Below are 26964 nucleotides of genomic sequence, written 5' to 3' on the forward strand. Positions count from 1 at the left end.
GGGGGGGGGTGTTACTCATTGTAAGTTTAACCTTTTTTTTTTTTTTTTTTTTTTTCGCAACAGCGTAGATTTCCGTACAAAAAAGTTTTAAAATTATGTACATTTGTTAACCGAAACACTTGAAAAAGTTAGTTGCCTTGTTTGACAGATACATATGAATTAGCTATTTTAGTTATATTTACGTACCGTTTTAAAACGATTATTTTGGGACTGATGTCGTAATTTTGAATCGTGGTCATATGACGAGCACAACACCTGAACTGGCACCCTCTCTCCAAACTTCCACACCACACCAGCGGGAGGACGTTTGGCTTCAATAGATTTAAAGTGCACCAGATCCGCTTACACGACGGATTTTCGGTTGAATCGGGTTTCAAACATGAAACCCTGTAACTCCGAAGTCCAGACCTTACTACCAGGCCACCGCTGCCTACATATGAGATAGAAAATCGCTGTTTAAATTTTGTACAAACGATTCTGTATAAATGCTATTCTGTATCCAAACGATATATTTAGAGTTTTTCGGCATATCTTTAACCATTTGCGGTGGCAAGAAATTCGTAAGCGCATGCCAAAATAGTTCACAGTAACTCACAGCAAGGTCACACAAAGTATCTGATACCTAATAGAAATCGGAAAGATGTCAATATCTTCTAAATGAATTAATTTTCGAACAAGACTGTGCTCCAATAATGTTCCGGAAACAATCTCAGTTGACGGGTCGCGAACATCATTTTTACTTCTGTGACAACTAACTGCCTGCTGACGTGTGTAGCACGTCGTTAGCGATTTTGTGACAAAAGCATCTCAGCATAAGTAGCACGTCTTTTCGCCGCAAGTGGTTAATAAACGGGCCTCTGTTGTCCGGCTAATTTTCACATATAACCTTTCAGATCATTTAGACATCACACATTAATTCACTGTGGAAACTGGATTGAAAACGAAGTTTCAAAACAGGGATTCCGTAAATGGAATACCTTTAAATTCAGTTGACAGAGGAAGAAAAAAGAAGAGAATCACAGTATAATAAATGCAGAAAGTAAATGTAAATCAATCTTTAATGTTAAATTAGTCATTAATTAATGAGAAGGAAGAATTATTATAGTCTGTATTTTCTGTAGGCGGTTCAAGTTGACATTTTCTACCGCGTTCCTAGTACCAGACAACCAATAACGAGGTAGAAAAATGTGACCTTGAGCCGCCTACAGAAAATACACAGACTATAAGATCCTACCATTATTCTGATAACACAAGTTTTAAATAATTTAATTACTTTCAGTATTTTAGTTAATGAACAGTATAAATTATACTAAATTTACATCACTAATTAAATCTGGAAAATGAAACAAAATAAACCAAAATCACCACTGCTTAATCAATGGGAAATGGTCAGTGTCAACACGATAATATTTAATGCTGCTCTCATAACTCTTTCACCGGTTACCTGTCTCCGACTGCAAATTTATGGATTATTTCACATACACGGAAATATGATTACTTTACCCAAAGCTATACTTTAGAACAAGAAAAGTTTTATCCTGGAGTTAAAATTCAGCACAAATAAAATTTATATATATATATATCAAGCTGGTAATAGTTCCGGCTAAACTGGAATGTCTTCGTTGCCTGCGGATTTGCGCGGTATTTTTTAACCGCAAATTATCATTTTTAACTCTCTGCAGCTACTAATGCCGAAAGTCAATCCCCCCTCCCTTAATTTTTCTTCCTTTCTCTTTTTTTTCTTTAAATTGCCAGTTTTTCTTGCTATAACATTTTTAAGTTGTTGACCTTCGGGAACCTGTAACTTTTTTTTAAAACTGTTTTCTTCTAGTCGGCACTTTATGAAGTGCACGAAAGAATCCATTAGAATTAACATAATGATCTTCACTAAATATACTCTTCATCATTAAACCGAAACAGAGCACCGGCTTATTTTTCAGATCTGGTGCTCCTGATCTGCATTGCAATTGGGATGGAAAGTATTAAAGCAGTCCCCTTCACCTCCCTTTTCATTTCAAACTGCACGAAAAGCAAAAGAGTCGGAGCCCCTAGAGGGCAAGTCGAAAAATTCCAATCATGTCAAATCAGTTACGTAATTGGATGTTTGGGACCTCAATCGAACAAATTAAAATTCAAAACCAACTTTGGAGATCTCTTACAAATCTGGCCCGATGCCAGAAAAGTCATATGCCCAAAAAGCCATTCGCCCTGCATGTCCAGCTCAAGCTATTTATTAGTGTCCAACTTTAATAATTTCTAAATCTACCTTGAATAGTTATATCGGGATGAAACCGCGTCCATATCCGGCAATACATCGAGACTTTTCATTTATATGCATATGAAATCAAACACATTTTTTATTAAATTAAACAACACGGAAAGACCAGCGGGAACTGTCTCCACAAAACTTTCAAGTATGTTCTCTAAAACGGGTGACACCCCCTCCCCCCTCCGCAAAAAATTCTGAACTTTGCGCAAGGTAGAGAGGGTTTGCATGGCAGTTCCGTATACTAGTTAAGAAATATTAACCTTGGCGAGAATTTCAAATTTTTATTCAATGTATCGTGTCATCCTTGACAAGGAATTTTTCCCCCCCTGTTTAATCCCTGGCATGCAGTTAATAGTAGCTGAAAATCGCATTTCTGTTTTAGACACGTTTTTTCCAATCGATTGAAACAAAAATTTGATGTAAAACTGACTAAGAAATGAAACTAATGAAACCAAAATTTGACGAAGAACTATACTTGTTATCACAAAATCACACACCAAATTTGATGGATTAAAATCATTGCATTTTTGTGTTATCACCTTTAAATGTTTCTGAAAATATAGACCGACAAACGGTCAGCCCTTCGATTGATTTGGTTCACAACTTGATAAATGTCTGGACTATACATGCCAATTGATGTACCAAATTTTATCTACCTCTCTCCGTTTTGTAGCTATAATGTTAAATTTTATTCGGAAGTCGGACAGACAGACTTCCTCTGAATGGATTTTGCTCAGAATTCGATAGATGTCTACAAATTTCATCCCTCTAACCCAGAGCGTTTTTGAGCTATCTTTATCACTGACAGACAGACAAAATTCAAAATTGTTTTTCGAACTGAAATAAGTCTACAACGTGAAGACTCGTCAAAATATCGAGTTTGAATTTTTTGACGATTATAACATTTTCTCTATACTTCGTATATGGGGGTGGGGGGAAGTGCAGTATTTGTCTGTTGACTTTTTGGCTTAGTTTCGTAGAAGGATGCGGATTATAAGTGGCCGAAAATGCCTATACTCATAATGCCTATATGATGCGAGTGGCAAAAAAGAATTAAATTCAATAATCAAAAATGTATAAAATATTTTCATTAGCATGGTTAACAATGCGCATTTTAAAATAATTTTTGCATAATAATCATCTTAAAACCAATAGGGCTCCCCAAGACTTTCATGCATACTCTTTATTAAACTGTTATATCAGAGGACGCCTTACAAGGAATTGGTGAACAATCGTTACGAAACATTCACTTTTGGTACGAATTTGCGAATTATTTGGAGTTTAATACCTGGCATGCGTTAATAGTACCCATACATCAAATTTATGTTCAAGACGCGCTTTTCTTAACCGACTGAAATATAAATTTGACATAAAACTGCACTTACAGTCTCAAAATCAAATTTGATACATTTGAGTCATTGCGTTTTCGAATTATCGTATTTACACGTTTCTGAAAGTACAGATCGACAGACAGTCAACCCTTAGTCCTATTTGGCTCAAAATCTGACAAGTATCTGCAATATAGATGTTCAATGTATGTACTATATTTTATCTATTTAGCTTTCTTCGTTTTATAATTATCGCGTTAGCTTATATTCGGATAGCCAGACAGACGCACTTTCTCTGAACAGAATTTACTCCAAATCTGATAGAAATCTGAAAATTTAGTGTAAAGAATGTGTATCAAATGCCAACAGTCTAGCTCAAAGCGTTTTTGAATTATCATTGTTACAGACACACAGACAGGCGGACATTCTCCGAAATTGTGCTTTTCGAACCCAGGGAGGTCTAAAACGTGGAGACGGGTCGAAATCCCGAATACGAAGTTTTTGACGATTACTATAATTTCTTTATACTACGTATACAAGAAAGTATTATAACAATCCTTTGTAATATTTGTATGGATTTTTATTTTATTAGCTCACATTCATTGAATAAGGAAGAAAATTGAATATGGACTTATGAACAGACTCCTTATCGGAACTTTCGATTTCATATCGTTCATGTGTTATGCCCGAAATTCAGTCACACATTTCTAATTTCAGTGTAAAAAAATACATACCGAAAATCATCCGTATAGCTATTTGTGCTCCTGCCTTATCATGTTTACATACACACATACAGAATGATACACATACTAACTAAAAAAACTATTTGGGAGAGAGTAGGAAAGTTGCAGTTATAAGAACATGAAAAATCGCCAAAATCTCGAGGATTACTTAATAATTAAATTAAAAAATTAAAATAAAATACATTTATACAATATACAAGAAAGTATATAAGAAAATGAAAATAATACTATTATATAAGCGATTTAATCTTGGATATAAGAAATATAGTTTTGAATATAATAAATAATTGCATTTTCCTGAGTACACGAAAGTATACAAGAAAATAAAAACAATATTATTGTATAAAAGATATAATTTTGGATATAATAAATAATTGCATTTTATGATGGTAGGTATGGAACCGCATAAAATATTTACTGATCAATCGATCATCCTCCATCCCGAGTAAAGAACTCAAAAATAAATGCAGCAATTTAATCAATTAGGATAAATTTATTAGTCAATATTCTGGCATCTTTATGCACACAAACGGGTCGTCATTTATTGGAAATGAAAATCAATCAACCTGGGACATACAGAAGATAAACAAAAATCGTGGTCAATTGATCACCAGCTAATTAAATATGACACTAAATATTCGAAATGGAAGCCATTTTTCCACGCATTAGGGTGATCACTGAAGCGAGAGCAGCAAATTGCCCTTTGTTTAGAAGAAAATAAACATTTGTGATCTATTTATAAAGGCCATTTTGAAACCGACTGATTGAAATCGAAAAGACTCTGTAGCAAATGCACAATTTTGTGCAATCAAGCACAATAATTATTTCTAACTTAGGCAACTAATGTGGCTTATTCTTTTCAAGGAATAAAGCTACTTTTTTCCTCCCAATTCATCTTATATAGGGTTAGCTCTTGAAGAAAATATCTAAGAACAAGGATTTTTTAGAGAGATAATTCAATCACAACGCTGAAAGGTCTTAGGGGGGGGGGACACCTAAAAATAAAAAGCGCAAAGTGAATTAATTACTTATGCAGATAAAAAAAAATATGCAAAGAAAGTAGGGAAGGGCAAGATATGTATGGGAAAGGGGAAAGTCAGATGCACGTGAAAAGGATATGCTTCAATCAAAAACGTTTTCTCTAGAGTAGTCTTCACTGTATAGTATTCACGAAAAGTTTGGCTCTACCAAATACTATACTTTTCTATACAAATACTAAAAACAATGAAAAAAAAACTCATCGCAAATTATTATATTTCAATATCTCAAAAACAAATGATTTAAATTCAGCATCATCCGGTGGAAAGACAATTGCCATTAGACTGAATCAGCAATTTTGTTGCAAAACCATTTGCGAAAACAAGAACGATTGTCACTTTAATTCTTTTACTGCTTTCAAATGCAAGCGTGAAGAAAGAATTTGGCCAAGAGTAATCACACTAATGACATTTTGAATTCGAGATGGATTGGAAAAAAAAAAATCTAAAAATGAAACTTGTACAAAAGAACGGATTATTCATTTATTTATGGGCAAACTAAAAATCGCTAAGAGGTTTATTCGAAATCGCAGAGAAATTTTAAATCACATTATTAAAATTTTATTGTTTATAGAAACATATTTATAGCAAAATCTAGTTTTTAGCAATCAAATTTCCATTCATTCTGCTAAATTTTCAAGAATCTTAATATTTTTGAGGCTTCATGGAGTGTTATATTTATATCGTCTCGACAATATTTTTCTTCTTTCTTTCAGGCCTATTAAGTTTGCCCATTACTGGTGTGAAATGAATGAAATTAAACCCATATTTATCCATAATTGGTTTATGATTAATTTGTTAATTTTTTAATACAAATTATTTTTTCACATGGTTTCAATGGCAGAAAAAGTTCCGTAAAATTCAAGTGATTCCATATATCCGACTATCAGTTAAATGAAAACAACCGCGAAAACTAATTCTTTTTGTTCTATGATGAGGAAAAAGATAAAAAAAAATAGAAGAAAGCAGCAAAAACTAAAGAAATAATAATGGAACTGAAAGATGGGAGCTTAAAACTTTGCGAGCTATATAAAAATCCATTCCAAACAGAAAGAAAAGATAAAACTTTAAATATACTGAGATATAATCAAACGGAAGTGAAATTGAAACAAAAAGCAAAAGTAACTGGATCCTCAGAATGATTTGATCTTTTTTTATATTGGTTATCTAGATTAGGTGACGATGTTTTATAATATAAGATCCATTTTGATTTAGATTCATTGTTACACTTTGTCAAAAATGCCATCTGCATATAGTTTTAAGTTTTTATTAGACAAATATTAATATATATATATATATATATATATATATATATATATATATATAAATGACAAATTTTAAAATTTATCTCTTAATGCTTTGTGTTCCAATAATAAAAATAATTATAATGGATAAAATAAAAGCAATTAATATATATTTAACTATTGTTCCGATACTAGTTTTAAACTGTTTTAATCCTAAATTTGCCATTAATACATAATATAAAGCATTAATAATTTCTCTTAATGCTTTGTGTTCCAATAATAAAAATAATTATAATGGATAAAATAAAAGCAATTAATATATATTTAACTATTGTTCCGATACTAGTTTTAAACTGTTTTAATCCTAAATTTGCCATTAATACATAATATAAAGCATTAATAATAATGATTAGTTAGTCTGGCACATGATAAGGTCATTTTGTGCAATTAAAGATAATTTGCAAAGACAATTAAAATTAATGGAGCAATTTAGCTCCATTATATTAGCATTAGCATCATAAGTGCCACATTTTTGAACTTGTACAAATATTTGGTCCAGCACACAAAATGACTGTTCGATAATTCGAAGTACTATATAATTTTAGGAAACGTGATTCCGGGAAAATATTCATTCATTGGGCGCTTACGGTTTAAAAAATGTGACCAGTACATGTCAAAAGAGGCAAGTGAGATGGAGGATTCTCAAACATGCTGCAAGTAGTAAAATATGGATTTCAGAATATCGCGCACAAAGACTTTGAAATGGATATGAACTTATGAAAATGTAATCCTATCACAAACAAAAATGTGACAAATGATTCCCTCGCACAAATAAATAAATAAATAAAACCAAGGGAAGTGGTTTCTCCGAAATATTCTCGCATCCTCCTTAACAATGTCCTTAATAATCTTCCTCCCCAGCATAAAAACAGAAGACTTCAGGCAAGGTTCGAGAAAGTTCGGATTTTTATTTTCAGAATCCCACACATGAGTGTTTTGCACTTCATAATACAATCATGAAAACCAAGTATTTTGGATGCCTTTATGTCGATGGATAGTAATCAAAATTTGTTACGGAATTGCAATTTTAGTAATACGATTACGTATCCAACTGCATTGATCCAAATCATCGTGTTTTCAAGTATCATAATTACGTGCATGTGAATGTACAGGCCGGCAGAGGAAGTTGTCCACTGATGGATTTCAGTCAAAATTTGACAAGAATCACCAATTTAAATACTAAAACAAAACGCCAGATTTTACCCAACTAACTCTAAGATTTTATAGTTATTGCGTTAAAACTTGTATTTGGACAGCTGGCCAAACAAATTCTGTAAATACTGAGTAAAGACCACATACCAAATTTTATCCCTCTCAACTCAAAACATTTTTGAGTAATTATGTAAATAAAATTCATAATTCTAAAAATGTGTTTTTTCGGAATCGGGAAGGCCTGAAACGTGGAAATTTATCGGTCGAATCCCGAAGTCGTCGGAAATCCCGAGGTCGAGTTTTATTAACAAATTTCTCTTATGCAAAATACGAAAATCCGTCCAAGATACCAGAATACAACAATACGTCCCTGAAATTATGTTTCTAGATATTCAATAGTATTTTATTTTCTAATTTATTTTATTTTATTTTTGCGGGGAAGAGTGAATTAGGCTTTGAACTCACCAACTGTACAGTTCCATTATATTTGATTAAAACTATACACCATGGATATATATATTAAACTCTAATTTTAATTCCAAATTAATTTTCAAAGTTTCATCGTAATTTAGCCCTTATTAAAGTTATTCTAAAATATTCTCTTATTTACTGATCCCATTCCACTTTTTCTAGTTAATTAATTCAAGTGAAGCTTGTTAAAATGCTTCAGTCTGCGGTTCCCACGTTCCGAGTGAAAGGATAAAAATTGCTGATCTAAACAAATTCTTTTTTAAAAGATCCCTGTGTTTCCCTTGCTTGTGATTGACATGTGTCAGAAATCCCTATCAGAATCTTAATAGTATATTAGCACTGTGAAAAAATATTTTCCCTAACGATATCTCATGTTATATAAGACCAGGAATAATTTATTTCTGTCTTCTCTTGCCTAATCTGTAGCTGTGAGCGGACGTGCTTTGTCCACGCCTCTTATAAATAAATTATGCCTTCCCGGGATAGATTAAAGCGAATTTAAAAATGCAAAGTGTTTTCACAGTCTTGGAAAATGCTTTCTGATTCAAAAATTACATGTCTATATTATATATATATATATATATATATATATCCCATATATATAGAGAGAGATAGAGATAGAGAGAGGTAATAAATTTTAAATACTGAATTTCCTTTGCTTAAAAAAATAAAACTAATTTGGTGCCAGAAATCTTTACAATTCCTCAGAATATTGAATATTCAGTTTAAATAACAAAACAAAACAACCCTGGAATTTAAGAAAATGTTTGTGACACAACAAAAATCTTCTTTTTTTTTTTTTTCTTTACCAATTTTGTTATTGATGTTTATCGCACTCACACTTTCAACAGAACGAAACAGACCGTAAAACAACACCGAAGTCGGTCGATTCCGTTTCCCGCATTCAGCTTTACCAGACACAAGATAGAAATAAATAAACGAGAGTCATTGCCCGCCCGCGAAGAACTCAATTGAAGAGGGTGGTTGCATAATCCAGGTGAGAGCGCGTTCCTTCCGCTGAACAGAGCGGGGAAAAAAAAAGTGCACATCATCCTCTCCAAGGCATCTGGGTAGGTAAAAGAATACATTTTAGATCTAAAACCGTGACAAACATTTCGACATGTTAAGTGAAAAAACACGAGGGGGAATTTTTCACTCAGGAGATTGCAAAATGGAGATTATTCAGCTGATGAGAATGATATTTCCGATTTGTGTTGACAAAGAAACTTATACTAAGGCGGGATATTTGAAAATTTGTTTTAACTTCGCTAATAAACCTTAAGTACGAGAATGGGAAGTAAGGATATTTAACACCTGGATTCCCAATTTGCAAAGACATGCAAAGTCGAAATCTTGGATACTGCAAATTTCACGACAGTTAAATATATTAAAGTAACGAATGTTCCTTCCATTTGATTACCAATATTCCCATCATTTTAACTTTATCGCATAGGAAGTATACAAAGAACAAGTACTGTAATCGACAAAAACTTGAATTCGAGATTTAATGGAATCTCCATGTCTCAGACCTCCCAAAATCCCATTTTTTGAATTTGTCAATCTGTCTGTTCGTGAACCGATAACACAAAACGCCTTGAGGTAGATGAATGAAATCTAATATTTAGGTTTCACACAAATTTGTAGATTTGTATCACATTTTGACAAAAAGTATTCACAGACTGTCTGTCTAGCTGTCCGAATATATAGGACCATAATGACTACAAAATTTGGTACACAGATTTAGCTCCTACAGTGTAGCTTTGTATGAAATTTTGGACAAAACTGTCAAAGAGTTGTATGTCAAAGAGTACCTTATGAAATTTTATACATGTAAATGTGATAACTCAAAAACATAACGACTTTTAACATTCCGTTAAATAACAACGTTTCGACATTTAACTATAAATGGATTTTTTTTTTTTTTTTTATGTGATCCTGTCACTAAAATTTCGGCCCAGTGTCAAATTTTTATTTCAATCAGTCGAAAAAAGTTTCCAAAATGTATAATTGATTTTCTTTACTTTGCTAAAAAGTACAAAACTCTCATATGCAGAACTCTAAAAATAAAAATCTGAGTGGCTCTTGCTCAGGGACCAAAATTTTTTGTAAGAGGGGGAGAATAATGCCTTTATTAGAGCATGCCAGAATGTTCCGCAGAGACCTCTCAGCTGCTAATATGTAATTTAGACACATTATTTACATGCAATCTAAAAGCTCATAATCTGAAAAATTGTGAACTCAGTCTTTGCTCAGTGGAAACACTTCTCACTACTTTGAGACTTTTCAGTCTCACATAAGTACTTTTAATTATGAAATAAATTTGAAAATCCGCATCGGAATGTGCATATTTAATTCTGTTGATATTTTTCAAAAACATTTTATTAGATATAAAACAAAGTAATTCACCACAAACATAACTGAAGTAATAAGTATGCAAATAGAAAGTAAAAAAAAAAAAAAAAAAAAAGGAACCAGTCATGCTTATACATAATTGTCATATGTGTCTTAAAGAAAATAGCACAGATATTAAAACCTTCGCCAAAACAGATTATTAATGTACAATTAAAGAAAGACTTCATCATAAATATCGAAATTCTTTCATTAATCATTTATCATGACCAATTTACCCAGAATTTTTTTTAAATTATTGAAATTTACAAAGTACTGAATTTCTATTATTTCATTCTATTTCTATTCATTCATTCATTTCTTCTATTCTATTCTATTCCGATCCTTCTATTTCATTCTATTTCTATTCAGTACGAAGTGTACTGAAATAATATGTAATTAAATTCTAAATTCAGTCCAACAAAGCGATTTAATAAGCAACACAAAAAATAATAAAAGGAATACAAAACTATTATATAAAACACTACAAGCTACTTGAGATACAAAGCAAGTGATTAAAATATGTCACAAAATGAAACAAAAATATAATCTACCAAAACCGAATATAAAAGAAACAAACATAAATAACAAAATTAGAGAATATAGCACTCAAGAGATGGTAAAAAAATGCCTAGAGTAACATCCACGTGCGTCGCACTTCAGCGACAGTCCCCCCAAACACTTTTAGTCTTTTTTTTTTCTCTTGACAAACAAAACATCAAAAACAAAGCAAAAAAAAAAACATAATATTTAAAAAAGGAAAAGCTCTTCAGGTAGGGCGGGAAGGGCAAGCAGGGTGCTGCTCTGTACAGGTAGTGGCCAGTGAACGACCTGCCCCGCGGAGCCACAAACACATACCGCTACCTAAAAGAACGACACGACGAAGGCCCACTCGCTGCCCCTAGCCTGCCAAGTGAAAACTGATCGCAATTAATGACCGAACGCCGGTTCAGGATCCGAATCCAAGTATTCATAGAATGATGATGGTTTAAAACACGGGCAATATTTCTACAGGTGACGAAGCCTGTCAAATGAAAGTGTTTGGATCAATGATGTAACAAATCATTCGGCCATCATTGAACCAAACACCCGCATCCACTGTATGTCCGAGATAAATTTAAGTTAATGCTTTTAGTTGATTCTAAAAATTAATTCCTAAGTATAGGTATTATTTTTTTATAACGAATACTGAACTCGAGTTTGATTGAACTATTTGGGTTCATGTGGTTTAAAAACTTTTCCACCTTTTTACTCAGTTTTTAATGCACGACGGGAGATATTTTAATTCATCTCTAAAAGTCGAAGTTACTTATAGTTATACAGTTTAATATTTTATTTAAAGTTCTTCATTCGATTGGCAATGCTAGGCACCAATGATGAATATATAAAGTGAAAAACATTTATACAAATCACAACGCATGAGTAAGTTGTGTGTTCTGCTGTGATTAAGATTGACGCATTGTGTGATGTGGTGAATTTCTGTTGTTCATAATGTATTGATTTATTATGAGTGAATGAATTCTTTTATAATTTTAAAAACATGTTATTTGATGTTTTATATTAATTTTGAAGCTGAAGTAGTGGGATTATATAAATCTCACCCTGTAAAAAAGGATTTATTGGAATGAATATATATATATATATATATATATATATATATATATATATATATATATATATATATATATATATATATATATATATATATATATATATATATATATATATATTCCTTTCTTATTACAAAAAAAAAAAAAAAAAAAAAAAAAAAAAATTGCAATTCGGGGTTATATTTTCTTTAAAACTGTGTACCTCAAAGAGTTAAAGACACATCATAATCAAACTACATACAATATTTAATTTGACAAAAATATTAGCTGAGCTAATTTTTTAAAGTAGATGGCAAAATTGGTTTCTAAGCACATTTTTCAATAGCATACTAAATTAACATTGGTCTATTTTCAAAAATAGGAATTAGAAATTAAAACGAATAATTTATTTGCCGTTGGCGACTAGCTATTCGCTAGAAATATTGTTTTTGTTCATTTTCAATTAAATCTCTTACGCATAACTTGATGCTCGTGATTATCACAAGGAAATTAAATTAAATAGAAAATTATGAGAAGTATTAATGTCGTTTTGTTTTGATAGTCTTACATTTGTTCTGTTAAATCTATATATAAACTTTTCTAATGGAATCAAGTCTCATAACTTCAAAGTAGCATTAAAAACGTAATTACTGAGTTTATCCATAATCAAGCTTTTGCAACACTTAACTTCATTTTTCTACTCGCTATTAAAATGCACAGATATTTAAAATAAAAATCCTTCTTCCTTAGCTTTCTACAATGCATGAAAATCATGCGATAAAATATTTGACGAAACAATGCAAACGATTTCAATTGCAAGGCAACAACATAATTTATTGTTGAAAATTTAGCCAAAAGATTAAAAAAAAAAATGTAAAAATTCAGAAGAAAAAAAAACTGCACTATTTTTAAACTGGTGCCAGTAAGAAACATTTTTTTTTTTTAACTGTCAAATGATGCAAAAATTATTTTTATGCAATAACATCTTCAGGAATTATTAATTTTAATTCACTGCTTATTCTTAATTAATTAAAATTTCATATTTTGCCTAACTGCACATTCCCGCTTATCAAAGTATATATGTGTCAAATTCGATAACTCTAGATTAAGTGGTATGTCTTGTAAAGTGCCAATGCATCTACATGCAAAAACCCATTCATTTTCCTTCATTATTAGTAAAAATAAATGACTATCCAGTTATAAAAGCCCCACCCCCCCCCCTTCCGCAAAAATAAATAAATAAAAATAAATGATGACATTTTTCTCGAGATTCGCATTGGCGATTGCGCATTCGTAAAAATTGCACCTTTCTTTCCCTTTTAACGTATTTTCGGTATCTTGTTTCTCATAATCCTTGCGAAAAGTTTTATTTTATACCTTTAATAGTAACAACAAATAAGTTTTATTTCAAGGCCAAATCCTCCTTCTGATCAGAATATCATTCAGCTGACCTATTCTGCTTACCTTCAATAATTAAATGAATACCTTATATTTTAGAACTTTGAAACAATGTATTCCAATTAAAAACAGTCTTTAATATTTACTGTCGAATGCCTTTTAAAAGTAAGGAAATGCAAGTAAAGATAGCTACGATACTTAACAAACGAGACAATAAAGTACGAAATTGTTTAATCCTTAAGAGCGATATAACTTTTACACAAATTGACATAACCTAATTATAATCATAACAGAGAAAATCCAAACATGCAGAAAAGATAATCAACGCACTTTCCATTAAAACTTCTTAAAAGACAAGAATTTATAATACAAATCCCAGAAAAGTTCTTTAAAAGCTAAGCATCATGCATGCCATACCAAGAAATAAAAACTTTTTCATGTAACTCTAAGAGATGACATATAAACGTATCATATTTTTTATTTAATTTGGCTTGTTTCACGCTTGTAAATATAGAATTTTATAACCGAATTTAAGCATTTCCTGGTGAGCTAGAATTTCGAAATTTTCTACACGTGTATCTTTGATGGCAGTACATTATTGTAATATTTTTAGGGCCTTTTATCAATTAATATATAAATATTACATTTTGATTTCATAGCAGCAACGACATTTATTTGCGAATTTGCAAAAATTCTGCTTCGAGATAACATAATATTTACATTAACGATTAATAAATTAAAATGTTAAAATTTATAGATTCTGCCTTTAAAAATATTTACAAAAAAAAAATTTTTTTTAATCGCACTTGTAAGGGTTTTTTTTTTTTACTAGTACTGCAACACTGATCTATATAGCATGTAGATTATAGTTTACATATTTAATAATAACAATACTTCCTCTGTTCTTAGAATACAAAAAAGTAAAAAGCACTTTTTTACTTTCTCGTATTTCACTTTTTTTATCATGTGAGAACATAATATTGTTTTCGCTGGAGGTTTGAAGGCAACAAATTGTTGAAGCTTCAAAATGTGAAGGCAACAAATTGGCTAGTTATCCCTTTTTTTTTATTTTGGAGTCGGCTTTCACACTATAGCTTTTAAAATATCTATCGTCTGCTAATGTAATTTTATTTTGGAGTCGGCTTTCACAGTATAATTTTTCCATTATTTATCTTCTTCTAATGTAGTATTTCCCTTCGTAATCTCAATGTTATTGCCTAACTCGTGCAAGGTTTTTTTTAAAAAAAAAATAAACCAAACAAGCTAAAATATTATTTGTTTAATCGATAAAGATTGTTGTTTCAGGAATAATTTCAACTAATTAAAATAGGGTTATTAGAAAATAATTCAGAAGGTTTTCACATTTGGCAATTTATCGCCAACTAAAGTTACAACTTAATTTCCAAACTATACGTTCTCTGAATTCTTACGAATTGTCTAAATTAATTTAAATCATTAAACAGTTTAAACCGGTTTGAAGCAATCATGAGGCTATCAGATTACGCACACGTCGATATTTAGAAAAACGATGGGCTTTTTTTCATCTCAAAATCGGTCGAGCTCCAAAACTTTATTTGCCAAAATTAACAATGAAAGTTTAAAAAAATTATCATTATATATATATATATATATATATAGAGAGAGAGAGAGAGAGAGAGAGACAGAAGCCTCGTGATTGTTTCAAACCAGTTTAAACTGGTTAATGACTTAATTAATTAAGACAAATAATAACTTTAAAAATAATAATGTTCTTACATGATAACTTGAAATTTGCGATAGTAGATTTCATTTTTTATTTTATTTTATTTTTTTAATTGTTTTCATAATCAAAACTGCAGCGAAATCAGAGAAAACAAGGTGCTTTTTTTGTTGTTGCTCGGTTTTTTTTTGGGGGGGGGGCGGTAAGCTGAATGACAGTTAAATAAATATAAATTGTACCGCAATTCCATAAGAAGTAAGCGATAAACACAAATAAGCAATCGTCACGAATGGACATTAAATTAAAAAAAAAAAAATCATCCCCGACTTTCCAGCCATATGTGTTAAACCCTTTGTAATCCGAAAAGCAATTAGATGCATAGTTATACATAATACGTGTAATGATTTTTTTAGAGCCTAGGAAGCTTTAAAATGTAGTTATAGGTCTGTTATAATTCTTTAAAATTGGTGTGAGATTTTTTGCTATTATACGGATTTTATAAAAATCATTATCTAACAAAATGTGAAAGTGATACATATTTCAGAATGTCGAGTTTAGACTCAACTTGGACAGCAACCGTTTAAATCATGCTTGTAACTTCGTAATATGATTTTTTTTTCTGACGATATTCTCAAAAAAAAATATACCTCATATCACAAACAATAAATATCAGCTGTAGCCAGAAATTATTTTTAAAAATTTTTAATTAAATTAATTGTTATTTTAAGTAATAAAAATATTATACTTTAGACCTAATTTTGCACCAAAACTCATGTAATGAAAAAAAAAAAAAAAAAATTGACGGTAAAATAATTCGGTAAAAAAAGAGTTAAATTGTCGCTTCATTGTTTTTAGTCTAATTAGTAAAAGTGTTACATGGCAACAGATGGGGGAATCTCACGTCCTTTCAATTACCCTATCCCTTACAGCCTTCCTTGTCCACATGTCACGAATTCCAAGTTCCACAACCATCAACCGTTGAGTTGCTCTAGAGCATTTGCTAAAAGATACCGATGTACTTACTGGCATAATCAGGAAGGTTAGATGTTATCAGTTAGAAACAAAGAATGAAATTTACCGCTTGCTGTAAAAAGAAAAGCAATAAAAGGTTGAATAATTTCATAATAACCTAAGAGGACCTTTTATTTTATTTATTTGACATTTTCTGAATTATGTATATAGCATAGTCAATAATTTACATTTAAAAAATTTAACAATTACTCGCTGATACTAATAGCGGGATGCACGGGAGCTCCGCAAAATAGTGTGGGGTTCTCTCTCGCTTTTTCTTGTAGAAGTTTTTTCTCCGTTTCTTATTTCCATCTGGAGTGTGCTTAAGACTGCTACGGAATTTTGCCACCTTCTTGTTTAACATTACGACAGTTCATGCTAACGATAAAAATGGTTACGGTTAAGCAAAACATTTACAGACTGGACACGTTTTTGTAACATTGGACAAGCTGCCGAAAAAGTAGAAGCCCAATCCAAACTTCCCATCCTTCTCATTTTCATAACATTTATTATACATCACAGCAATTCTTTTCGTCACTGAGTCGATTAATCCATAATCATACAATCACCCATTTCCTGTCAAATTAGTTAAGCTCAATCGAAACCGCCGAAATTGTAAGTAAATATCCACGTAATGGGATTCTTTTCGTGGATATTATATATCTCGATTATAGATACAATATCCACGTAAGAAGCTCGGATATTGTCTTGTTTCATAAGTATTCAAGTTTCCTGAGTAAAGTATTGGGATCTTAAGCCCAATCCAAACTTTCCATCCATCTCATACATACAGCATTTATTATACATTACCGCAATTCTTTTCGTCTTTGGGTTATTAATCCATAATCATACAATCACCAAATTCACAGAATTCTGACAGCTACCACAGTGAAAGTTACAGTCACAAAAATGTTGCAAGACAAAACAGAATCTGAAATGAAACTGAAGGATTGGTTGGATTTTTATTCTCTTTTTTTTTTATAAATTAATCACAGTTTGTTCAATTACTTGGTAATACTTTTTTAAACGTAGTATATATATATATATGAGAAGAGAAAAACTCTGACCACAAAAATCAACAAATTTTGGAAAAGGGTCAAAAGTCTGATTTAGTTCAACCTGTTCATCAGAGACGATCCTGAAGTCACAGAGCCAGACGTTTCATTCTGCAATGACACTTTCAGCTAGTAGCAGTTAAAACTAGCACAGTGTACGTAAGAAGCAGTAGCAGCAAATGAGAAGGGAAAAAAACGTGTAGTAGTAATTTGCGAGCACAGAAACCTACATACCTGAAAAGGCCTTCGCCAAAGAAGCAGCGTGCAAGTAAGTGAAAGAGAACTAACTGATCAACAGCATAGAATATTAGTTTGTCAATCCTACTTCAACTCAGGCCGAGTTATGAAAAGGCAACCAGTTTTTTTTTTTTTTTTTCTTTCTTTTGCCGTCGATCGGCCCAGACAAATCCTCGGGAGAAAGTAAGCATGTGCGAAAAAAAGAAAAGGTAACACGAGTGAGAGAGAAGAAAAAAAGCAAATATCTATTTGAGCAAAGTAGGTCGCATGAGGTCAATAATTCACAGTTCGGCAGCAACGGCAACAGATACGTTTTTAAGAATGGCCGCGCGCATTGCAAAACCCTTCGGTAGGAGAGAGGTTGAAAAAACCTGACCCTTGTAGTGCCAGAATGTAGTATCCGGGTTGTAAGCAAGTCTCATTGTGAAAATAGTGCTATAGATCCGATGTTATCGGGAGGGGACGAAGTAGTGATGAAACGCCAAGACAGGTAGAAGACTTTCGGAAGAGAAAAAACAATAAGGAATGCAGGAATTTCGGTGTTCATGGACACAGGAAATACCAATGGAAACAAATTCACCTTCTCTACTTTTCTGAAGGTATAATTACTGCAGGTGGTACATCAACCGAGTAGATGTAATTTCTTTTTTCTGTTTTGTTTCGTAACTGTATCACACAAATCAATACTCAGGTAAGCATATTTCGATGTAAGCACCAGCTATCGTGTTAAGGCAGGCATTTACTTTTTTAGATCACGATGGGTTTTTTTTTTTTTTTTATGAAATAGGGATAAACGTTGAAAAAGTCGAATCAAATGTACATTTTACATTTTTCTCAGCCCTAAATAAATCAAAAAGTTTTTTTTTTTTTTTAATCATCAAAAAGTCTTTAAAGAATGATGACAGATAACTGACTTCCCCTCCCCCACACACACAAATACAATTTTTGCAGATGGCGGTATCTTACGTTCTGATAAAATTATTCACAAATGATTGTATTCGAGAAAAAAAAAAAGGTTCATTTCGAAACCAACGAAAAAATGAATTAATTCTTTGGGGATAGGGGCTTTGCTGAACTATTTATATCTGGTGGGATATTTTAACCCACCACGAAAATTTGAAGTTACTCATAGTCACACAGTTTAATATTTTATTTCGAGTTGACAATGCTATGTACCAATGGCAAATGCTTAAAATGAAAATAATAATAATAATAATAAACATATTAAAACGCTTTAGTAAATTATGTATGCAGATGTATTGTGTGATGAAGTGAATTTTTGTCGTTTATAACGATGTGTGTTGTTTTACTAAGAATGACTAAATTACTTAGTAAAAAAAAAGCATTTTATTTGATGTCTTACACTAATTTTGAAACTGCGAAGTGGTAGAATTATATACATCCTATGCGTTAAATAAGAATTTGCTGAAACATTCATCTTATTTTTTTTATTTTTTATTTTGAGTAATGTTTCATGCTAATAGTATTGTTTGTTTACCCTACCCATGTTTATTAGAATTAAAAAAAAAAATTCTATGCAACTAGGATTTTTACTTCCTTTAAAGCCTCCAAGAGAAGCTACTTAATATATTTAGCATGCAATAAATAAATATAATTTAAAGAATGTGATACTAACAAAAAATTGAATAATATGCTTCTAATACAAGAACATAACAAATTCAGTCAGCTACCCTAAAAAATAATAAAAAAAATCCATTAAACAATATCATATGCACATTCAGTTTTTTACTTGTGTTTCTTGAATAAATGAAATCAGCGTAGTCTTCAATGTCGCTTACAAATTGAAAGAATTATAGATTTAATCAACATAGAAATCAGGAATCAAATCACATAGTTTTAAAAAATGTCTATGCAACAACCCGCATTCAATTTACATTCACTCTATCTTGTTCTTTGCAGATTCGATTACCAACCAAACATAATTATTAAAATCAGCTGAACAAAGTATATTGTTGCTGTTATGTAAAAATCCAGAAAACCACAGACGGCAGAACATCGATAATTTTGATGTAACAGAGCAAACAGCGATATACGGTATTTTGTGACAATAATGCAACATACAGCAATCTGAAAGCAGAGTCACTGAAATATACAGACGTTTTACATCAATCCTTAAGCACAGGCACTGAAACAAATTTTGAAAACAAAATAACAATTCATTATCTTGCGAAAATCAGCATAAAAAGGTATTAAAAGAATGCTTGAAAATGATAAAAAAATTAAATGAAAAAATTAAGACCCTAATCACATAAATTAATCGTTAATAAATAAATAATTCATTAGTGAACTTATAAAATATAATTTGTTATACGAATTACTAAAATAAAATTACAATATGTGATTTTTATTGCAATAACTTTTACATTTTTATAGCAAATCCATAGATAATATATCATTACAATTTAATTTAATCACTGATTCGGATCGGATAAATAAAATGTGTAAGGTGACAAATCATTCTAGACAATAGCACATCTCAGGCAATTTTTGTTATTATTATTATTTTCAATCTAGGAAAAGATTGTCTGCGGATATAACTGTATCTAGTAAGACAATATGATTTTCTGCACAGTAATAAATTTAAGATATAATTCAAATATTTTTTTAAATAAATAGAATTGAAGAAAAATTCGTTAAATTAAAAGAATAATAAAAACAAATTAATTAAAAGAAAAGTATTTGTATTATTGTGATCTTGAAAGGCAAAAGGTCGACAAAAACTTTGATTTCAATAAATAAATCAATGAAATGAACAAGCGTTACAATCTTTACAACCTTTGAGAAGGTCGTCTTTAATCAGTACGAGAAAATTATGTGAAGTTTATAAAAAAAAAAACCCATACAAGTATCAAGTCCGTTAAAAATTTTAAATTTTTTCTTAAAAGACTTAACGACACTTTCGATTATGATTGAGCTATATGCTACTGCGTACGTAGTAGACAACTGTAAGTGAGAAAGATTTAAGTGAGCACAAATTGATAATATTCAAATACATGAATCAGCGAGAATAATCTTCACGGAATTTTTTCGCATATTCTCCAATAAATTTTTATACCCGCTCTCTCATAAAATTGTAGACATTGGGTAAGACCGCGAAAACTTTATATTGTATTGGTGAACAACAGTTATGAAACATAGTTCTTTAGTATGTATTACTGAATATGTCGCAAGAGTATGTATTTTGGACGCCTTATTTGCTGATTGATTGCTACCAAAATCTGACACGGAATTACAGTTGTAGTCACAAAATAACATACATAATTTCATTGGTTTAAATCATTGCATTTACATGGATGGGAAAGAATAGAGTGACAAACAGTCAATCGTTTGACAGATTTGTTTCAAAATAAATTTGATACGAATCCATATTTTAGATGTTAAACCTGTGTACCAAATATCATATATCTAGCTTTTTCAGTTTTGTTGTACGTTTGGTTGTACTTGAACAGTCAGATTTTCTGTGACTAACTTTAGTTCAAAATTTGATAGAAATGTCCAAATTTAGTCGTAAGTCCATATATCATATTTCATCCTAAGCCTTTGCAAACCTAAGCAATAATGAGAGACCTGAAAATGAATGAAATGAGACCTAATGAAAATAGGACTTTGTGTGATTGCACTGTTCTCATCCCCCTTCCCCTCCAATCAGCCCTAGTGTTGATCTATGAAATAAAGAATTATCTAATTAAAAGGATATCATCGTTGATTGATACGTTACGCAATTGCATTAAAAAGTCATATTTACCGTTATCTTCCGTCTTTTTTTTTTTACTTGCTTGATATCACAAAAAATAATTAAAAGGGTATTTTCAAATTCTGATAACGCTAAAAAAATGAATAAGAATAGCATTTTTGATTAGGAATTCGATTCATCAATCAATTCTAAATATAGCAGAACGAATTACAAAATTAGAATTCATTCTAAAAAGGTAGAACCGGGCTTTAAGAATTTAATAGTTTTTTTTTAACATGACGAATTACAAAATTAGAATTCATTCTTAAAAAGGAAGAAACTCAGCATTAATTCTACAATGACCAACAGTTCATAAGAAAAGAAGGCAATTCATTTGACGTCACTGTTCCATCGTACACGTAACAGCGCGTTTTCTTACATTGTGTTATGACGTCATGTCCTTTTCCCCTTTGCCAATTTCAAAATTAAATCAGTTCAGCACACTTTCCATATTTGAATGAGTATTAATTTACTCCATTGCTACTTCGCAATAAAAACAAATGGCATACAAAACATTCCAGCTTCACTTTGCACCCAGGATATTTTTAACGTTTTCTCTATAATTTAGTTAAAAGGAAATACGGCGGTATCTTGAAATAGAATAAAGACTGGACATTTAGGTAGAAAAATTTAATCATTCTTTTTTACTAGTTATGAATATTCATAACGCAAATTATATATTAACAATATATCATTTAATCCAATATTCAGAGAGACTCCGTTACAATCACAAAGGTTAAATCACAAGGTGTTTTCCTCAATTTTAAATTAGTGACAAAAAATGATAACATAGTGCAGCATTGTTATACGCCAGATAGTGCCAGATATGGTTTCGATGGTCGGCAAGGGCATTCTAAGAATTATATACGGTTTTCAAAAAGAAGAAAGAATCGGATATTTTTGGTCTGCAAGATTTTCTCAGTTCGGATATTTTTGGTCTGTATACTGTTTTCAATACGAAGAAAGAAACGGGTATTTCTAGTCAGCCAAAAAGTTCAAGAAAACTCATGTTCCATTTCAACCACTTCCACAGATGTAAAAATAATATAAAGAAAAAGAGAAGAAAAGCAAATAGAGTGTATAAATACTTTAATCTACACAAAAGATAGAAAGTGAAAAACTGTGCCTTTTTCAAGTTCACTTTATATTTTGTAGTTTGAAAACTATAACAAAAAGTCAGAAGTTCAATCAAATACACTTATTTTGATCTCACAAATATCAAAACTACTAAAGTAATATAGTTTGTGTTTCTTTTAATTAAAATAAAAAGTTTTGGCAAATTTAAATTCAAAGCTTTTAACTTAAACTTTCTTCTAATAAAAAGAAAAACATTAAGCATTTCATCTTAAAAAGATTTCAATGCAGTATTTTTTCTATATATTAAAAAAAAGACATTGTTTCAAAATACCACTATCAGAATAATCTGGGGGGGGGGGACTTAGAAATATTTTATTTACCTATTTTAATTACCTTAAGAATTCTTTCAAGGATCAGAGAAGAGGGGGTTTATTTTTGGCCAGATAGTTAAACCCAAAGTTGTAAATACTAATATTATTAGGTCATTAATTATCAATATAATATGGATATTAAGATAAAAACTAGTTACTATACCAATCAATGACAGTACCATTACAAAATTTTTATAATTCATTCAACAATATATGTAAAAGTATGCATGTTGAAGGAGAGGGGGGGGGGTGGATTTCATAATAGAATTTTTAATTTTTAACAGTTGCAACTATATGGTGGACCTTTATTGGAATTTGGTTTCAAACCTGGAACTCTTATAATAAGATTTAGTGATTATGTAATTAGGGAAGCCTTGCTTTACTAAACGCATGTTCAATCAGGATAATAATTTAATAACTAAGAACTCAAATAATGTTTCAATTATTTATTTTCTCTCACTATAAATACAATAAAAATTTTATGATGCATGTAAAGACATTAAAACAAAAACTTAAATATTTTTTAATCAATTCTTTTAACTGTAAACAAATTAAAACTTTAATCCATGAAGTTATGTTGCAGTCAAGTTCAGAATGAAATACTTTGAAACTTATTTATATTTTACATAAATGTTAAAATGAAAGCAACAACATTCACATTTATACTATCACCAATTGATATACCTTGCATTCTCAGAATTTCAATACTTTCATGTATCTTATATTTAATGCAAAAGCTTATTCTGTATAACTTCTACACATGTAACCCTTTAATTATACAACACCATGCGACTGACTACTCTTAGGCCTTGTCCACTTATCGCCACTTGAAAATGTAAAATATATCAGTTCTTTCTATCCATTCTTTCCAGCAGTGTTAACTATATTTTAAGTCATTAAAAAAATCTAAATGATATGCAACAGAGATTTCTAAAAATAGAGGTACAATGAATATGTTTTACAATAATTCAAAATCACCTACATTATTTTTTAAAAAATTAATAAAAATTGAAGAGAAAGGTGTACAGAAAGGAATTTGGATCAATAAAAAGATAACATTTTGAATTTTAGGATGACATTAAAATATTTGAAAGAAAGAAAAATAGCGAGATTTTAATTAGTTTCTAATAAATAGAATATTTACTTAATTTTTGCACTTTGAAAAAGGCATGTTCTTTCGCTTGGTCTTAAAAGAATAAGTATGGAAAGTTTCGTTGAAATTTATCCAATTGTTTAGGAGCAGATGTGGAACATGCATGAATGCATATATATATGGCCACAAAGACTATTATTTATAAGAAAATAATTAAAATTTGTATTTTCCTTACAAATAAAAATTTTGGTTTTCTGCTTGACTAATAAAGTAAATGTATTCAATGAGTCAATGAAACTTGTCAAAACTAGGTTATAGCTATCACCTGAATTGTAATTATATAAATATAATCTCAGAATACTAAGTATATAATATTAAATAGAGCAAAAGTGTGCAATTCCATAAAAATAATTATATTCCCATATGATGGCATAAAGCAATTAATATAGCATATATTAAATTAGCAATAATTTATATTTCATTAAGTAATAATTTTGTATGGTAGCTGAAAGTTGTGTACTAAATAATAATTTAACTTTTAATAAATTCTGAGATACGTTAAACAATGTTCTAAGCCAAAAAATGCATATCATGCATGAAGGGATGATATATGATCAGTTGTTCATAGGATTAAACAAACTTGATAAAAATTTATATCAGAAATACATTTGAAATAAATGAATCTTAAAAGAGTTGAAATAATAATAAGTACAATGAAATACATTCATTATTACATTATCACTCACTCATTGTAACCTACATATCCACTATGTATTGGTCAGATTTCTTCATTTTAGATCTCACTGTCAATTCCAAACAATAGTAAACAAATTAAACTAGATAATAATTAGAAAAAAGCTGCATTTTCCATTAATTTTTTTTGTTTTGTTTAATTAACAGCATTTCCATACAAATACATATTTTTAATTTATGAAATTAAACTCCTAATTCACTAAAGAAATATTAGAATTATTAATTATCAATTCCAGATAAATAATAAGAAATAATTAAACCTTTCTCTCCAGATCATCGAAACATATTTTGTCATAATTAGAGCTCATAATTAATTTATTGAGTCTGTGAAATACAGCATGAAATAAACTTCATCTAACAGACATAAAACTGTGATACGTTATATATCTCCCAACACACTTTTTCAATTTTCTTTGGTTTGCTTTATTAATTAACATCTAAGTGTGTAGCTACAATTCCAGCTATAACAAAGAAATATAATTTTTAACCTCATACAAACAAGAATAGTGTCCACTTTCAATCCGATTCTCACACTATTAGCATTAAGGTACATCTGAACAATGATTTGTCTCATCTTTCTTTCAAAAAAGAAATAGTACTTTAGCCATACAAGAAATTTCAGATATTTATTTGGATCCATCAGAACTGTCGAGAATATTCAACATACAAAGAAATATATTGAAGTCCAAAATAACCTAAAGATAAATAACATGCGAGTGGTTCAATTAACCTGATTTTTCTATAGTTTACATACAAAATCTATATTTATGTATGAAATATAATAGAATATTTAACAAGATGCAAAAAATTATTTTATGAATTTTAATTCTAATTACTTTTTAAAAGTTCAAAACGGATCAACAGACAAGCAACTAAACTGACAGTATTAATACTACAGAAATTGATCCAAATTATTGTTTTCATATATTAGAAATATTTTTTTATCTAAATAAAATAAAGAATATCTTTATTTAAGGCCACCCAAAATAAAAATTATGGCTACAATACAAATAAGCATTTTCTTAAGAAAATATTTTTTATCATTTTTAAAATATCACATAATATTTGTATAAAAAACAGAAATTAATGCCCTACTCAATTAATTTATCTCTCTAAAGTTCTTATTTTTAATACTTACGGTAATAGACCAAGCATACAAACCAATCATAACTAACTTTAATTTATAAATATTTAAACTTAACAAAAAAAAGAAAAGATTAATTAATTTTATATATTTAAATTTTTAATAAAATTAATAGATAATTCAGTAAAAAATAATCTCAAATAAATTTATAAATTGATAAAAAATTTTAAAAAATGTCAGCTCTAATTGAAAATATTTTTTCCAAAAAATTTTATTAATTAAATCATAATAAATTATTATCAGTAACGTCGGTAAATAATAATAATTATCATAATGGCAATGCAAATACATAAAAATACTTTGGATTATGTCATAAGAATACCCACAAATATTTCTTATGAATATTAAGTTAGATCCAAAATTTATAAATTAATCGTATCTGTAAAAACAAAAACAAACTTCTACGAAATCGGATTCGAACCATTCAATATTTGTTAAAAAAAAGAAATATGCAATTTCAATATTGTGACAACTGTAAATCTTCAAGTAAATTTCTAAAACTCTTATGGAATTTTAAATTAATCGAATAATCATTATCCTATTAAGGTATCTTGAGAGCCTTACCTGTATTTGGCGAGTTTTCGAAGTATCACATCATAAATTTTCACGAAATCCAATTGTATAAAAATCACAAAAACAAACTTTTTTGTGTTACACTAAATCCTGGCACACTTGTTTTAGTTCTGAAAATACACTATCAAAACAGAAAAATTAAATGAACGCACGTTAACCTAAACAAGCGTCACTTCTTCACCAGACGATCAACATTAACGAAAACGCAGAAAATAGTGTTTATGAGAAAAAATTTAGTGTTGCCACTCAGAGATTGTTGAAAGTTAAGCCATAAATGCGATTAACTTAAACAGAATTTGATGGCTAAAATATAGCATCCTTTAAAAATATCACGTGATTTGAAATAATGAAGCACAGTTGTTTCCGTACAAAATTATTCCAGGAACTACTAATATATCAATTTAAAAGAAAATAATAGGTCCCGAATTTCAATAACAATTCATAATTCATTAAAATAAGAGTACAAATATCACTGCTTCAAAATGCATTGTGTTAGATATCTTTCATACCAGAAAATG

General features: G+C 30.1%; 1 protein-coding gene across 1 annotated transcript in view; it reads right to left on the minus strand.

Moving 5' to 3' along the window:
• LOC129962687 (nuclear hormone receptor FTZ-F1 beta-like) overlaps positions 1–26652 on the minus strand; it is a 133859-nt gene extending 107207 nt beyond the window's left edge. Inside the window, exon 1 of the mRNA XM_056076600.1 lies at positions 26438–26652. The gene's annotated coding sequence lies outside the window, so the exon portion shown is untranslated. The remainder of the gene's footprint in view (positions 1–26437) is intronic.
• Positions 26653–26964: the final 312 nt, after the last annotated feature.

Source organism: Argiope bruennichi, chromosome 3 (assembly GCF_947563725.1).
Source record: "Argiope bruennichi chromosome 3, qqArgBrue1.1, whole genome shotgun sequence".
NCBI lineage: Eukaryota > Metazoa > Arthropoda > Arachnida > Araneae > Araneidae > Argiope > Argiope bruennichi.